Here is a 14287-nt window from a genome sequence, read left to right as displayed (position 1 = left end):
AGTTCACTTTTGGAGTCACCCCACTGGGAGAGCCCTCAAGGTTTTCTTGTTGCTTTTGCCATGCCCTGCCCTGGGCTGTGCGAGGGAAGGGATTGCCTGGACTTCGGCTCTGAACTCTGAGAGGCCCAGCTGTGTCCCAACAGAACCTGGGCAAGGTTACTGGCTGCCTCTACTCACGGCCTTGCTTAGGGCATCCATGGGGAAAAAGATGGGATGCTCCTTCCAGAATGTTCTCTGCATCTTCCCAAACCCTGAGAACAGCACGTTTACTAATCACATCCACTTAGCCTGTCTTCTTGGGGGCGTTGGTTGGTCTTTAAGCTCGTTGGCTGCCTTCCTCTTCCTGGAAGACCTAAATTAGCTTCTGTGCTGGCTGCCAGCCTGCTGTTTCCTCTTGCTTCGTCAGCAATTCCGGCCAGGTCGATGTCCTGGTAGTTTTAGAATTACCCGTGCGTTAGGGTTTTGGGGAGATGTTGGTATCACAAGACAAGCATGGGATTTGGAGGACAGTTTGCCAGTCACGTGCAAGGCCCAAGGAAATGGTGCTCGGCCTCCCATGTCTTCCTCATGTCACCCCCCCCCCCCCACCTCCTTTATCATCTATGAGCTCTTTTGGGCAAACTCAAAATGAAGAGAAAAACCTTCTTTATGGTAGAGTCTTTGAGAATCTTCTGGGGGCACTGCTGAGATGCACCTGGGAGAGAAAAGGGTTTTGGGATGAAGTAGGTTGAGTAAAGCCCTAAAATTCTAAAGCAAAATCTCCTGCAACTTGCTAGTAAACACAGTAGTGTTCATGATCGTAGACGTGGGTGCAGGTGGGTAAAAGTTTAGGGGAAATGTGATGAGGAATCTGGCTTAAACTCCCATGGGTTGGGCCAGAGTGATAGCACAGCAGTAGGGCATTTGCCTTGCACATAGCCAACCTGGGATGGACCTGGATTCGATTCCCTGCATCCCATATAGTCTCCTGAGCCTGCCAGGAACGATTTCTGAATGCAGAGCCAGGAGTAACTCCTGAGTGCTGTGGGATGTGTCCCAAACCCCAGCTCTTTCCCCCCTAAAAAACCTCCCACAGTTTGACCCTAGCTGAATTCTTCCTTCCCTCTTGTGGTCTATAAACAGCTCCTTTGGGGCGACAGTGATGGGTTGGTGACTCTGCTATATACCAAGAGGGGGCTCTTGGATGCCCACCCTGTTTTTTCACCCCTCCCATGACTCTTGGGAACATGAAACTTTCATCTTGTAGAGGGTAGTGTTCATAAGACAGTAGTGAGCCATCACTGTGACCCACACAGTATGACCCACTCTCCACTGATAACAGCTGGTTTTCCTCAAAGTGTTGCAGATGGGATTACATGTTTTGAAAACCTTTATTTTTGTTTGCTTTTGGGGCCACACCCAACAATGCCCTGGGGAATGATTACTCCTGGCTCTGATCTCAGTGCTCGCCTTATGGCAGAGCTCCAGCAACCGTATGTGGTGGTGCTGGGGATCGAACCCTCTGAAGCCTTTTTTTCTTTTCCAATTTGGTGCAGTACTTTTTCCTTTTTTCCTTTTTTTTTTTTTTTTTGGTTTTTGTGTCACACCTGGCAGTGCTAAGGGATTACTCCTGGCTCTGCGCTCAGAAATTGCTCCTGACAGGCTCGAGGGACCATACGGGATGCTGGGATTCGAACCACCATCCTTCTGCATGAGAGGCAAACGCCTACCTCCATGCTATCTCTCCAGCTCTACTTTTTCCTTTATTAAAATAAATTGCTCCTGACAGGCTCGAGGGACCATACGGGATGCTGGGATTCAAACCACCATCCTTTTGCATGAGAGGCAAACGCCTACCTCCATGCTATCCCTCCAGCTCTACTTTTTCCTTTATTAAAATAAATTGCGATCGCAGCATCACACAACATCCTTACTTTGGAGCTGTTTTAAGTTGACATTTGGTGGTGTTCAGTGTGTCTTGTCTTTCATTTTTCCTCCCCATAAAAATCTTGAGCCTGGGGGCCGGGCGGTGGCGCTGGAGGTAAGGTGCCTGCCTTGCCTGCGCTAGCCTTGGATGGACTGCGGTTCGATCCCCCGGCGTCCCATATGGTCCCCCAAGCCAGGAGCGACTTCTGAGCGCATAGCCAGGAGTAACCTCTGAGCGTCACCGGGTGTGGCCCAAAAACCAAAAAAAAAAAAAAAAAAAAAAAATCTTGAGCCTGACCTGACTTGGCCTCTTCTCTTTCCCCAAAGCCCTCCACTTGGATTCAACTTTGATTTTGATCCTGGCAGTTTTCAGGGCTTACTCCTGGCTATGCACTCAGGGATCATTCTTGGTGGTGCTTGTGGGGAGGGGACCATGTGGGATGCCGGAGAACAAACCTGGGTCAGCCTTGTGCAAGGCAAACTGTACTCGTACTGTGGCCTCCATAATTCAACCTTCATGAATTTCTGTGTCTTCCCTGTGCCCCTCACATCTGTGAAAGCCTAGCCTCGAATATCTCGTGTGTCTGTCATGTGGATGGATGTGGCCAACCCAAGGCTGGTTCTATTTGGGTAGGCTGGATAGCTGCACTGCAGGCCCATGACCTCGGATCTCTGCGCTCCAGTAGGGATCTGTGTTCGTGGAAGGCGTGTGGTCTGGGGCGTCAAGATAACATGTCTCCTACCAGAACTACCATGTGTCCTTATATGTAGTCAAGGTCAGCAGTGGGACAGGCTGAGCTGAGAGGCTTAGGGATTCAGCCCGTGTTTCTGGATGCTTTGAAAAGGAAGAAGGTGGATTAAGCAGAGGAATGAAGCCTAGGAAGATAAACCAGCCAAAAGAATAAAAAGAAAAGCAAGTCCAGAGCAGGCTCTCAGCTCGGGGCAACCTCCGTTTCAGCTGGGCAGCCTGACCCCGTCAAGACATAAAAGGGCCCGAAGCAGAGATATTCTTCAGAGGCCCTCAAAGGGCCTTGTACTGGGGTTAAGGCTCTGCTGGGAGCCTTTCTCTTTGTTCTTGCCGCTTCTCACCCGTAGGGCTTGAACAGGGGTGCACAGAATTCTTAGGACTGGAGTTTCTCCTTGAAATTGGTTGGGGTGGTGGTGGAGTGGTGGTGGGGTGGTGGTTATTAGCATTTCATCCTACTATTTGGTGAGTTTGATGGGATAGTTCAACTGTTTCAAAATGAAATGAAGTCTGTAAGTGGATATAAATCCTGCAAAGGTTGGTGTGTGCCAAAAGCTTTTCTTCACACTTCCGTTTTGTGTGGTTTGGTTTAGGGCCATGCCAGGAGTTACTCAGGGCTTACACCTGGCTCTGGACTCAGAAATCATTCCTGGCAGTGCTTGGGGGATCATATGGGATACCAGAGAATTGAAACCAGATCGACCTCGTGCAAGGCAAATGTCCTAACTGCTGTACTATTGCTCCTACTTTTTTTTTTCCCTTCCTTTTATCAATTCTGGTTAGGGTGTTCTACATACCTTGACATTGGGGATAAGAGATCAGGTATCACTCCTGGCAGCCTGTGGGGGCAGGGAAGGCATATGGGATGCTGAGGATCCAACCTGGGTCAGCTGCATGCCAGGCAAATGCCCTATTGCTCTAGCACCGTGAAAAAAATTACTGCACAGGGGACTGACTTGGATAGCATTTTCTTTTTTTTTTTTGGGCCACACCCAGCGGTGCTCAGGGGTCACTCCTGGCTGTCTGCTCAGAAATAGCTCCTGGCAGGCACGGGGGACCATATGGGACACCGGGATTCGAACCCAACCATCTTTGATCCTGGATTTGCTACTTGGAAGGCCAATGCCGGCTGTGCTATCTCTCCGGGCCCTGGATAGTGTTTTCTAACCAAGAATAATGGTTGTTCACTTTGGCTGTAAACTGACCTTGGGGTTGTCTTAGTGGATGCCTTTGTGAGCATGATTGTTCTTTTTCTGGGATCCATTTGTAGGAAACCCTGGGCCTGTTTGCTAGCCCCAGATAACAGTAATTTTCTGGTTGGTTCCTTTAGTGAAAGGAAGGAGAAATTAATATTACTGTCTAGCTTTCCTTCCTCTTTGCTTCCCTTCTTCCCTCCCACAAATGCTAAGGGCTCACTCCTGGCTCTTCCACCATAGAAGCCTTACCGTCTGCATTATCGCTCCAGCCTCTGTTGAGCTCTCTAAGTGTTTTTAGTTTTTTTTTTTTTGTTAAAGGAAGACATACATGTACATAGACTTAAACCAAACCAGACTATAATCTGTAGCCCTGAGTGCTTGAAGCGAATCCTGTCTGTCAGCTCTGTCCTTCTGTGCTCAATTTCTTTAGTTCCAGCCTCTGTTTCCCTTGATTGCGGGCGGAAAGGATGTCTGGGGTCAGCCTCTGCCATCCTTTCCTACTTAACTGGCCCGTGTCCTTGAGCCAAGTTGCTTGGGAGTAAGAAGCTTCCTTTGCCTCTGGTATAAAACTGGAATAACTGATGAGGCAGCCACCTGCTTGTTCTTCCGGTGGCAGAGCCTGGGGCCAGAGTATAAAGGGAGACCAGAGGGCTAAATATTTAAAGGGCGTCATGAAATATTAAAAAGGGGTATTTAAATAATCAAAAGTATTTATCCAGTTTGTGTGTGTGTGCGTGCAGTTTTTCGGGTTGGCCGTACCCACAGAACACACTCGCACATGGTCCCGAGGAGGCTGTGTTCATTCCCATGGGTGGCTACAATTCACTCCAAGGCTGGAGGCTGCAGTCTAGGGAGGCCCGTGCTCTGAGAGCTGGACTGAGTCCTGAACCGCACCCCAACTCTTTGACCTTCATAAGCCACGTTACCTCCTGCTACCTCAACTGGTTTTACCTTGCATCTGTTCAACTTGCTCCATTCAGCTAATCTGTCTTTTAAATGTTATGTTTTGTTTTGGGACCACATGTGGCAGTGCTCAGAACTTAAACTCCGGATTCTGTAGGGATCACAATACTCCTGGTGGGACTTGGCGGGGACAATATGGGGTTCAAATCTGGGTTGTCTATGTACTCTCACTCCTCTTTTTATTTTAATTAAATGGAGGAATAGAGAGGAAGGAAATTGCATTTTAATAACTGCGATCTTTCCATATATTATTTATTCCCATTGATAAGACTGTCTTTTATTTTCTGCCACTCCCCCCCCTTTCTTAAATTTTTTGTTTTGGGGCCACCCTGGACTCTGCTCAGTGATTATATTTCATAATTTTATTATATATATTATTATATTTTCATTTTAAAAGATGAGGAATAGGGGCCGGCGAGGTGGCGCTAGAGGTAAAGTGTCTGCCTTGCAAGCGCTAGCCAAGGAAGGACCGAGGTTCGATCCCCCAGCATCCCATATGGTCCCCCCAAACCAGGGGTAATTTCTGAGCGCTTAGCCAGGAGTAACCCCTGAGCATCAAACTGGTGTGGCCTGAAAAACCAAAAAAAAAAAAATGATGAGGAAATAGGGCCTGAGCCATAATAGTACAGTGGGGAGGGCGCTTGCCTTGGTCTCGGTTGACTCAGGTTGTCTCCCCGACACAACATAGGGTCCCCCAAGCACTGCCAGGAGAGATCGTAGAGTACAGAGCCACGCGTAAGCCGAGTACCTCAGAGACTTGCCTCTAGACTCAGGTTTCACTCCAAACTGGGATCAAGGTCTATATTTGTTTTTGTTTTTTAGTCTTTGGGTTATACCTGGTGGTGCTCAGGGGTTACTCCTAGCTCTGAGTTCAAAAATCACTCTTGGCAGTGCCTGGAGGACTATATGGGATGCTGGGGATCAAACCTGGGTCAGCTGCCTACTAGGCAAACATACTACCTGCTGTACTATCACTCTGGTCCCTATTATTTTTGTTTGTTTAGGCAAACATACTACCTGCTGTACTATCACTCTGGTCCCTATTATTTTTGTTTGTTTGTTTTTGGGCCACACCCGGTGGCACTCAGGATTACTTCTGGCTCTGTGCTTAGAAGTCACTCCTGGCAGGCTTGGGGAAACCGTATGGAATGCCAAGGATTGAACCTGGGTCCATACTGGGTCAGTCTGTGCAAGGCAAATGCGCCCTATAGCTGTGCTATCACTCTGGCCCTGGGTCAAGGACTATAGATGGTGCTGGGGACTGAACACAGGTCAGACATATGCAAGGCCAGTGCCCTCCCTACCCACTATCCTATCTCTCTGTTCCCCATATGGGGTATGGGGTTTTTGGTGTCAGGCCAAGGACTTGGTGCTGGCGCTTACTTTGGAAGGTGATCTGAGGCCTTGTCTGCCCATGGTGGAGAGTCCTACTCTCGAGTGCGTTTTGGCTGGGATAGATGTGAAGAGGGTGGTGGGGACCCAAGGAATAGATGACAAGGTGGGGAGACCCAGGGGTATGGGAAGGGCAGGACTTGATGAGGGAGATGTGCTGCTGGAGAAGTTCTCGGTTTAAGTCATATGGTGCAGAATAGATAGTGAATTCACTGCAAGACTATGTCAGATACTGTAAATAACTTGGGCCTTGACCCAGCTTGCTTGCTTGCTCGCTCGCTCGCTCTTGCTCGCTCTCTCTACCTCCAGAAGATGGACCAGATGGAGCCTCTAGAAGCAAATGTCTGTGCCTTCTGGGTGCCGAGTGGGCGTCGAGAGGAGACACCAGCAGTCTGGATCCTGCCCTGTGTGGAGCCTGTGTGTTCAAAAACTACTTCTCAGGGATTTTTTTTTTTCTTTTGTATTGGGAGAGCTATTGGAGTATTACTCCAAGCTCTGCTCGGGAATCACTACTGGTGGGGCTTGGGGGACCGTCTGGGGTGCGGGGGATTGAACCTGGGTGGGCTACGTGCAAGACGAGCGCCCTCTGTTCCATGAAATTTGGAATTGCAAAATCCCAATTGCTAAGAGATATTTAGGGGTGGGGAGGAAAAGACACCTGTGACTCCATGGCACCGTGGGAGCAGCCTTGAGGAGAGGGGGGCTTTTGTTTCTGCCATGGCCTGTGCTCAGCCCCAGGCATCTTCCAGAGTGGTGACAGTGGCCACATGTAGCCTCTCTGGCCATGAGTGCGGCTGATGAGCCACATCCTTTGGCGGCCACAGAGCTGAGAGGCAGCGGAATTCTGCTTTAAGACTGTTTTTATTATTGCTGCGGGCCATGGGTCTCATCACCCCTTTGAGCTTGTCCGCTGGCCCCAGTGCTAATACAGTTGATTTACAAGTTACCCAGCTGCTGGCCTTGAGGCCGCTTCCTGAGAAGAGCCCCAGTAGAAACCCGTGTCCAGAGAGAGCTCGATTTCAGAGGTGATTTTAACATCTTGCTTTTTATGCGACTTTGCCTTGCTCCTCATCTGCCCGGTCTCAGCATTCGAACGCTTTCCTGCCCCCCTCTGCTGTTCCTCGTCTTCCCCCTCAGTTCTGAAATTCAGTGGCAGGCACCCATGCTGTGCAGACTCCCCCAGCTTCCACCTTCTGTCGCCCTTCCTCCCCGGAAAACACCCGGGACTACTCCTCTCTCATCCTCCACTTGCCTTCCTGCACCTTGACTTTTGCCCATGTGGTGTGGGGTCCATGTGTGTTGTGTGCTGGGCCCTGCTGGGTGGGCTCAGACAGCACATGTGTCTGTGCCTATGGGAATTTGCAGGCAAGTATAAGTGTACGTGTGTCCATGTGGCCAGGCATTTGCACGTGTGTGAGTGCATGTCTGTGCTTGTCAGTTGTGGGCATGTGACTGTCATGTGTGTGCACATTATGTGCATGTATGTGAACAAGAGCATTTGTGTCTATGTGTCATGTGGGTGTGCATGTGAATGTGTGTCCTGTGTGGGTGTGTGACCATCTGGGCACGTGGGAGTCCAGCTTTCATTCTCCCCACCACTGGGAGTGGCCTGAATACCAGAAACAAACTAAAAATAGGGGGGGAAAATGGAGAGAAATCTGGTCATTACGAGGGGTCCATGGATCCTCCGTCCCGTGGGTTCAAGCTTGAGTTGGGGGTCTGTGCCCCATGTGAATGCCCTTGATGTCATGCAGATAAGGACTATCAGGAGGAAGGGCCGGTGATATAGCACGGTGGGGGAAGAGCTTTTGCTTTTGCACATGGCCAACCCGCATTTGATCCTCGGTATCTCATATGGTCCCCTGAACCTTGCCAGGAGTGATTCCTGAGCTAAGAACAAGAATAACCCCTGAGCATGGTGGGATATGGCCCCCAAACTGAAAATAACAAAACCCAAAAACAAAGAGAGATCTTCCAGGAGGAGCAATGGTTGGGTTTGTTTAAGTCTGTGCTTATGGAGAGGCATTCGGGGCTGGGATTGAGGCTGGACCCTAGAGCCCCAGGGAGCACCACTGGGTCCTCAGATCCCTGTAAGCACTCCGGAAATGCAGGTAGCGATGCCAGACTGGACAGGGCAAGCAGCACGTGGGCCGGAGGCAGCGGATCGAGGCTGTGTAGGGAGATACGCAGAGGAGCTGCGGAAAGTGGGGTTCTGAGAGCTGGGCCTGGGGGCTGCAGCTCTGAGCTCCAGCTCCTGCATCCAGCGCTCTGCACCTCGGCAGGTGCCACCTCCTCTGCCTCTCCAGGACACTGGGACCCGGAGGACATATTGCAGAATAACCTTCACCACTTTTTGTCATCCTGAGCTATCCTCGCCACATATTAGCACTGCCAAACATCTGTAGATGTGGACCATGAGACCTTCTGTGTCCCGTGGCTGTGTCTGGAAGGGTTCAGTCCACTGTGACTCTCTGCAGCTTCCTTAGGCCTCAGTGCGCCCATGTTTGTGACCTTGCTCACTGCATCTCTTGTCCCTGCTTTCCGAGAGGTGCCGCCCACCAGGAATGCTCTTTGGGCTTGGCAGCAGTCGCTTTGCCACCATGGTGCCCCTTTTTCCTGGGTGACCCCTTTTCCCAGTGCTCTGTTTTTTTTTAAACTTGAGAGGCCCACACCCAGCTATGCTCAGAGGTTACTCCTGGTTCACTCAGAAATTGCACCTGGCAGACTTGGGGACCACTGGAATGCCAGGGATCAAGCCCAGGTCAGCTGTATGCAAGGCAAGACACCCTCCCCACTGTGCTTTTGCTTTGGACCCAATGTCCAGGTTGCTTTTACATGCTGTGATATGTTCTGTCTTGTGCTCGAACAGAAACATAGAAGGCTGCAACACATGCACAAATGCATTTTTTTTTGCGGCTCAGAGTTGGTCTGTAAGAAGGAAACTCCTTGCTCCTCTGGCCAGCCTAGGGTTTTGCCAAAGGCCTGGCTAGTTCGACCCTGGCGTGTGTTTTGTCTGGGCCATGAGAACATGGTAGAGAGGCTCGAGGGCAATCTGCCTGCCTGTTGGGGGTGGATCCCCAGGGCAGACTGCTCAGAGCATAGGGTCTTGATTCAAGTCGAGTGACAGCAGTGACCCAGATTCCTGAGGGGCTGGGAAGGCCAGCTGTGCTGAGTGCCGGAACGGGCAAGAGCCGAAGGAAGGAAGGAAGGGTGGGGGAGGCCGGCGGTGCCTCCAGGACAGGACGGGGAAGCAGCACGTGGGCCGGAGACAGCGGCCGTGGAGGGAGAGGCATGGCGTGGGTAAGAGGGAAAGTCAGTGTGGCAGCTGACGGGGGCTCAGGAAAAGAGGCCCGAGTTTGTCCGGGTGGGGGGTTGGGGGAACACGGCTTCCTCCGAGGTGTCTGGGCAGCTAGCTAGGAGGTGTGGGAGAGAACAGACTCATCCCTGGCTGTGCTTTGCTTTGTGCCTCTGAGGCCTGGCCTTCCTTAGAGAGGGGGGCAAGGAGCAGCAGGGGGAAGATGAGCTTGTGGGGATAGGACGGAGGCTACCCCTCCTTGCTCACAAGCCCACTCTGGGTGTCTGTTTCTAGGTGTGGCTGGGTTTTACAGGCCCCACCTCGTGGTTGGCTGATGGATGGAGTCGGCCTGGCTGTGGCAGACCTGGGGCTCAGAAACCACCCCTGGTGGTAGTTGGGGCCCTTCAGAGCCAGACAGGGATTGAATTCAGGGCTCCCGCCCACCCCCGAAGCCTGGGCCCCAGCCCTCTGAGCCTGAGCCACCGTATCTCCCTGGCCATCTTGACTGTGTTCTGAGGCAGGAACAGTAGGTGATTCATGGCTGAAGCCAAACATGCCTTGGGCCAGATCCCGTCCGTCTATGTGGGCTTGCCAGTGCGGTCAGTACTGGGGCGACCCTTGGGATCAGGGTACAGCTGTGCATGCAGATGGCCATGGAGTAGATAGGGCCTGGTGGGGTCTGTCCCAGGGATCCTGAACTTGGGTGCCTCGGCCTGCCTATGGTGGGATTCAGGAGAGGCAAGCCCTTCCTTAGGACATTTGCCACTTTCAAGGTTCTTCCGAGGGAAGATGCTATTGCTCTATTTATTGTTTGTATCTTTTGATTTTGAGGAAGCGGGTTTGATTTGGCTGGGGTCACACCCAGTAGAGCTCAGTGCTTAGTTATCACTCCTGGCAGGATTCAGGGATTGAACTTGATATGGCTGTGAAACACCTCATCTCTCCAGCTACTTTTATTGTTTGCTGTTGTTGCTTTTCCTACTCAAGCTTTAGCCTGAATGTCACCTGGGTGTACGTTAGCATCAGGACACGACTTTTTTAGCCCTGGATAATGTTTGTGCTCCTGGCTAACGTTCTTGCCCCTGGCTGCTGGCTGTAGGGCACCGTGTCCTCCAGTGTCCCTCGTCCCCCCTTTCCTGGAGAGAGGCCCCAGAGCCGAGTTGGCCTCTGGGAGAGGTCACCGCCGATATCCGTTCCCATCTGGCCCGGCAGGCTGCCCTGTGACGAAGTTCGGCCTTTCTTGCACAACCTACCCGGCTGGTGCTGGGGTAGGCGGGGCCCGTGAGGCAGAGCTGAGTGGGGTATCAGCTGAAGGCCAGCTGGGGAGAAGACGCTTTCTCTTGGAGCTGAAAGGCAGGCAGTGAGGGCTGCCCATGGAGAAGGGGCTCCTTTCCTTTCTCTCGAGCTTGGGATAAGGATTGGGTGCACCCCAGGCCAGGAGAAACGGAACAAATGGAACATGCTGATGCCTGTTCACTCCTATGCATGTTTGAGAAACAAAGTCACATGAAGAGCAGTGGAACTGACTGTATTTTCCCAGCACATTTCTGTGTCCGAGGGAAAGAGCAGAGAAGAAGGGAAGAGTCTCTGAGCAGTCAGGGTTGGGTGAAAATCTTGCCCACACAGCCCTCGGCACTTGACTGGAGTGAACCCCGATCCTCCATTCTGGAGGCGCATCTGGCTGACCCTTGATGGGTCTGGTGGGGTCACTGAGGGCCAATGTTGGCTGACCAGCCTTGCTGGGGTGGTGGTGTTCTCCTTGGAAACTGGAAAAAAAAAGGTCCTTTTTTAAAAATAATACTTAAAAATATTATTTTTAATTTCTTGGTTTTTAGGGGGGGACATGGTTTTAATTGGTTTAAAGGAAGAGTCTATTTATTATTATTTTATTATTATTATTATTATTTTTTATTTGGCCTCACTCGGCAATTCTCAGGCTTACTCCTGGCTCTTTGCTTAGGAATTATTCCTGGTGGGCTTGGGGGGGACCATATGGGATGCTGAGATTGAACCTAGGATGACCATGTGTAAGGCAGACGTTCCTTTTTTTTTTGGTTTTTCGGGCCACACCCGTTTGATGCTCAGGGGTTAACTCCTGGCTAAGCGCTCAGAAATTGCTCCTGGCTTGGGGGGACCATATGGAATGCCGGGGGATTGAACCGCCGTCCTGCCGTCCTTCCTTGGCTAGCACTTGCAAGGCAGACACCTTACCTTTAGCGCCACCTCGCTGGCCCCAAGGCAGACGTTCTTAACCTCTGTGCTGTCTTTCTGGCCCCTGAAGAGATTCTTAATCTTTAGTTTTGCTTTGGACTTGGTAACTTTGCACCAGTCAAGATGCAAGAGCTGTTTGGGTTACCTCCAGCTCTGCTAGCAAAGGAACATGCTGGCCTAGAGGAGAGATTCAGGTCACATGATGGCCGATGAGCTCTTTGGAGGGTTTTATTTATTTTGGTTTCTGTGTTTTGGTCACATCTCTGGGTGCTCTGGGCTTACTCCTGGCTCCGTGCTCAGTTGAACCTGGGTCAGCTGCGTGCGAGTACCCTACCTGATGCAATTGTTCCAGTCCTTAATATTCTTTAAAAATAAAAAAAGCTTACAGTAGGATTTTATGTGTTCACATCCTAGTGGCTAAGTCTCCTTCAGTCTGCCTCCCACTACTAAGTCCTGCTGTTCTCTTGTGACCTTATTTTCCCATCTCGTTTTCCTTTTTTGTCTCTGGGCCCAGTACTTTCCATGTCTTTGGGTAGAAGGATTTTAGGGCTGAAGCATCATTGCTGTGAGTAAATTCCAGCTTATTTCTGTGGGACTTGGTGTGAAACAGAGCCATTTTGTTTGTTATTGTTATTGTTGTTGGTCTTGTCTGTTCGGTTTTTTTTTTTTTGGGCCACCCCAATGATACTCTGGGATTTCTCTTTTCTTTCTTTCTTTTTGGCTTTTGGGCCACACTGGGCAATGCTCAGGGGTTACTCCTGGCAGTGTATGACATTATGGGATGCTTGGTTGGAACCCGGGTCAGCTGTGTACAAGGCCAGTGCCCTCCCTGCTGTTACTATCGCTCTGGCCCTGAAATGAGAGACTTTGAAGGGAGACATTTGTCACCGGGTAGAAATGAAATGAAAGACATTTGCTAGAGTAACTAAAGCTGATCCTGCTGGGAAATGAAGCCATGGAGGAAGCCAAAATGCTCTTCTTTTAATATTGTCTCTTAATGGAATAGACAGACAGTCATGTGGTCCAATAATTTTTTTTTAAATAAAGCTGCTTGTTGGGGTGAAACCGAAGAAAGCCTTTGAGCATAAACCTCTCTATCCTGTATTTGTTCTGAGGTGGGAGGAAAATGCTGGCTAGCACCCCTGTTTCCCCCTTGGAAAATGTTCTCCTGCCTTCCAGAACACAGGCAGGTACAGTGTGGTCATTGGCAGTTGGCAGGGCAGTGTTGGGTCATGCTGGGCCTCATAGCCATGATCCCAAACCGGCCTTGAGCCCAGCCAGCCACCGTGGGCCATGGGCCGGCACCAGCTTGGGTTGCTGATGAGGCCACAGTGGTGGGCGGTTATGTCCTTCCGTTCTCTCCTCCAGCTGAGCTCCCTCCTTCCCTCCTGCCCTCCTTCCCATCTCCCTCCTGTTGTCTTCCTCCTCTCTAGACTGTCCCTTTGAAGGGCTGCCAGGCAGTGGAGGGGCAGGTGCTGGCTGCATACTCAACTCCTGGGGAGGGGAAAGATGGGAGGGAGAAAGAGGAGGAGAGAGAGGAGCTCCCATGGCATGTCTGGCAATGTCCATCTCTTGCAGAGCCTGCAAGAGCAGGCAGGAAAGGAGAACCCCATTTTGGGGGACCTTGCACACTGGCTCCCACCTTTCTCCTGCAGCTTAGTGGAAAAGCTTAATGGAAAAGCTTAGTAGACTATGCTTTTTTACTCTCGCCTCCTTGAGCAAATGTGTAACTTGTTCCTGTGTTCCAGTCTCCTAGGATTCAGGCGGTGACGCTGGGTGGCGTCTTGGTCCTGGGACCATAGCGCTGAGGACAGTGGTGGTCATTTCCCTGCACAGTGGGTTAGAGTGGGGAGAAGGACCACCCCAGCTATGCCTAGGGGTTTCCAGAGCTGTTCAACTTGAGTAAGGAGTATTGCTAAGCTTACTGTTCTGAGCCCCTTTGACTCCTTTTTTTTTTTTTTGGTTTTTGGATCACACCTGATGACCACTTAGGGGTTATTCCTGGCTATGCGCTCAGAAATCGCTCCTGGCTTGGGGGCCCATATAGGACGCCGGAGGATCAAGCCGAGGTTGGTCCTATAGGTCAGCCGCATGCAAGGCAAAGGCCCTAATGCTCCGCCACCACTCCTGCCCGCCCCATTGACTCTTACCAGGGGCCGTGCAGGGGCCATTCCTGGACTTCAGGCTGGGGTTCGGGAGTCGGGGAGAGATATGCTCTGGGTACCCAGCCTTGAAGGATGCTTTTGTGTAGCTGGGCTTCTTTGAACCTTTGCTGGCCCTTAGCAGCCTTGTTGCCGCGGGGATGCCTCGTTATGGCCCCAGAGTATCTGGACAACCAGAGCCTTGGGATCATCCCTGGCGTGTGACATGTGGGGGGACCAGGAGGCAGTCCCCATGCCCCTGGCCTATCCTGGCCCCTGCTCTGGGGCTCTGGGGCTTAGGGGCTCAGGAGCATTACTGTGTCTCCAGTGGTGGCTCTGTAAACCTCTGTAGTGACAGTGGCCTGGCCGTTCCCAAAGAATGGTTTTGGGGAACGAGCCACTTTGGTCCCTGGAATCGCCTGTTCTGGCCCGTTGAGAA

General features: G+C 51.2%; 1 protein-coding gene across 2 annotated transcripts in view; it reads left to right on the top strand.

Annotated features, from left to right (window-relative positions):
- The window catches only part of ZNF532 (zinc finger protein 532), an 83105-nt gene that overhangs the window by 26687 nt on the left and 42131 nt on the right, over positions 1 to 14287 (top strand). The window lies entirely within an intron of this gene.

This window comes from Suncus etruscus, chromosome 10, assembly GCF_024139225.1.
Source record: "Suncus etruscus isolate mSunEtr1 chromosome 10, mSunEtr1.pri.cur, whole genome shotgun sequence".
Taxonomy (NCBI): Eukaryota; Metazoa; Chordata; class Mammalia; order Eulipotyphla; family Soricidae; genus Suncus; species Suncus etruscus.
This window is presented reverse-complemented; position numbering and strand designations above follow the sequence as displayed.